General features: G+C 36.5%; 1 protein-coding gene across 1 annotated transcript in view; it reads left to right on the forward strand.

The window, feature by feature from the left end:
• The window catches only part of WWC2 (WW and C2 domain containing 2), a 63,428-nt gene that overhangs the window by 286 nt on the left and 59,702 nt on the right, over positions 1-3,440 (forward strand). The window lies entirely within an intron of this gene.

Below are 3,440 nucleotides of genomic sequence, written 5' to 3' on the forward strand. Positions count from 1 at the left end.
TTTCATGTGAGAGAAGTGTAGTTAAAGTAACAATTTCTCATTCTTCAGTAGACAAATAATCCCGTTTGTTTGCATGGGTTCATTGGGAATGGTTCCAGATGTATTACAGCTGCCTCAAAATTATTCGTATGACCCTTCATCTTTTTCTGTGGAAGAAGTCCATGTAATGTGTAGTAAATAAAGATGAGTTACATCTGTTGGTATCTGTGAAGTGTAGGAAGTTTGGTGGTGGTTAAATATTCAGCAGCGCACGCTGGCGGAGATAGTGTGATATGAGTAACAAAAACTGGCTTCAGTCTAACTACTGAAAGGAGCGATGATAGATAAGGGGGGGGTATTTGTAGCTTGTATACGAGATCTGGCAAATGTACTGTAGTTCTAAGAATGTTGTAGAATACATTTCAGGCTATAAATAACACTATATTTTGCAGTAATTGGAAAGGGAATGGGGAGTCAAAATGCTGGGGGAAATTTCCCCTTTGGTATAACATTTTTGACTTTAAAAGGCTTACAAGAAAATCTGCTGGTACAAAATTACTACGTCTGTTTCTACATATATTTTTAATTGCATGGGAATTATGTCTAAACTATACAAAACTATAGCAAAATTTGAAACACAAGGCCTGTTAGACTTGAAATGAATGTATTCCTGAAAGTGTTTCTGTCTTCTCTTCATGCGTTTATTACTCCATATTAATTAATAAGTTTTTGTATTTTCTCAGAAATTTTTGTCTTTAATAGCATAACAGAAGAGATTCCATTTGAGATCAATACCTGAATATAGGTGGCTGCATCTGTGCTAGCGGTGCTGTGTACTTACTTAAAAAATAGTAAAGTGTTTGTGGCCATTTCAGATGCTTTAGGTTAGCAGAGACAACTGCACAAGGTCCGTAGATACGACATGGACAGTGAGAGACCAATGGCCTTCTGGAAAAAAACCTGGAGACAAAGCTTGTTACCCCGTGGCGTCTCAAATGTCTGGGCAAGTGAATCAACCCTGAGATGTCTACACTGCTTTTGTAGTCAATAGCTGTCTAGTCAATACAGTCAATGTAATGTAAAGTGTGATGTAGCTGAGTGGTTGGGTGTCTGCTTTGAAGATGAGCTCATTTAAGCTCCTCTGGATGGGCTGGACTGGAACTCTCATAACTACAATGGGACATTAGGTATCTACTGTGCTTATTGAACACCTGCAGATAGACACCTAATTTGAACTGAATCCCATCCAATAACCTAATTTGGGCTTTTATAGCCCTGCTTTATTGGAATAACAGTGGGAATGCTCCGATCTTACCTGTGGTGGTAAACGTTCCTGAAGTTTAAAAAACAGGGTCATACTTGATTGAATTAAAAAGTTGAAGAAAGTAAAGTATTTGCTTCTGAATCTAAATGCTGTTATCAGAGGAAACTTGTCTTTAACTTCTGCTTTGGCCAAAAGTATAAAACTTAAAGCTATAAAATTTTGAGACGCAGTCCGTGTTTCTGGGTGTTTTGAAAGTGCTTTCAGATCATTGCTCTGAAAAAATCATTTCAGATCATTGTTCTAAAAATCTCAGTCTTGTAGCTTAGTTGCTGGTTTTTCTTTTGTTTTTTCTTTTTTTTTTTTTTCCAGAAAGAGGTTAAATATTTTCTTTACTTCTAAACACTATTTCTGTACATTGAAGGTGAATTCATAATCTGTTCATGGGTTGAAGTTCTGCTTCACACACATGTGATATGTTGAGGCTTGGACAGCATTGTCTTGGAATTCTCTTGAAAATTGTTAATATACTGCAAACATTAAGGCTTCTACTTAAGAGAGAAGAGTTATATATCCATCTGTACACGTATCTGTCTGTGGCTGGGGCAAGTAAGTGCTATTAAGTAGGTTTCTTTACGTTATGTTAATGCATATGATGGATGACAAAATGGTGTACTTGAAGTGGTTTCCATCCATTGTTCAGTAGTGGTTTTGGTTCCTGTTATATTAATATATGTGTTACTTTGTAGCAATTTCAGTGAAACTTCTTGTTTTGTAAAGTGGTATATTTTAGTTTTTTGCGCTGTATTTTATGCGAGAGTACTCTTGAGTTGCTGGGAGGTAAACTGCCTAAGAATCTTATAAGAGGGTCATTTGTATGATGTGCCAATTGTGGAGATTATAACTTCATCTGACTGGGGTAATGTATTGCTTTGATGCTATTGAGATCTCTGGTATGGAGGTCACCAATAATTCAGGGGAATATTTTCTTTCTAGAGAGCAGGTTTTGCTCCTGCTTACTGCTTTATTAGCAGTGTAGTAATTTGGATGTGTTGAATATGCTTTTTGGATTTGAACTGTTAAAATTCTCTGTCAGGACAGTGGCTATGTTAGAGCAGGGAAGACTCTTTTACCCTTTCACCTGTATAGATCATAATTTTGTTAGTTCTCTTTTACTGGATGGAGAAGCTCAATGAGGGAGAAAAACTATACCCACTGCTAGGAGGAGGATCAAATGGATAGATGCCTGAAGAACAGGTTGGATAAAGTAGAATTTCAGGACCTGTAAATGGCATCTTGAGGAATAGCACTGTGGGAAGAAATCTGCTCCCATGTGTTAGGTAGGGAGAGGTGACTAAAAACGTTTCACGTTCACTGTCTTCTGGCTGGATTTATTTCAGCAAAATGTTTGAGAAGGCCCATTGATTCTCTTCTCTTGCATCCCATAATTATTCTGAACAGCTTCTCTATTATCTGTCATCTTTTTCATTTCTTTTTCTGGTATTGTTCCTACTGTGTGCCTCTATACAAAGCTACATTTGATAGGACTGTGAAGTTTCAGGTTGGAGCCATTGTAAAACTGACCAATCTTATTAAATTTCGCAAACCAACTCAATAAGCTGTGAGCAGCAGTCTAGACCTTAACACAATAGACTGTAAATTCAGAAGGTCTTACTCATGGTTGTTCCCTCCTTTTCTGTTAAAAACTCAAAGTTGAAAATGTTAAGGATGGAATTTCCATTAGTGGTCAGTGTGGGACTTACTCTGCTCCTCTTCAAGGGTGGATATTGGCAAAACTCCAACTGATTTCAAGAAAGCAGTACTAGGTTGGATCTTCCAAAGTTCTAAAAATTCTACCAAATTTCTATAATATAAATTCTTCAAAAATTATTTAAATTAATATATCTCTTTTTAAAAAAAATTTAAATACCCCATCTGAGTAACTATCTGTCTTAGTCCTTACCTTACCTTCTCCCATGCAAACCTGAGAAAAGCTTACATTCCTTTAACTGCCAGTGGAAACTCGGTTTCTTCTCTGCAGAAGGGGAAGAGTTGGCTGTGAGCAGTCTGCAATTGTAAAACGTTTCCTCAGATGTGAGGAACTCGCTTTTGATGTCAATATGTCTAAGTATAATTTGGTTTTATTATCACCACACATTTTCTATAATTTTATATATTTTTATGAGGTTTTTTTTTTTTT

This window comes from Cariama cristata, unplaced genomic scaffold, assembly GCF_000690535.1.
Source record: "Cariama cristata isolate BGI_N322 unplaced genomic scaffold, ASM69053v1 scaffold9599, whole genome shotgun sequence".
In the NCBI taxonomy this organism is placed as follows: Eukaryota; Metazoa; Chordata; class Aves; order Cariamiformes; family Cariamidae; genus Cariama; species Cariama cristata.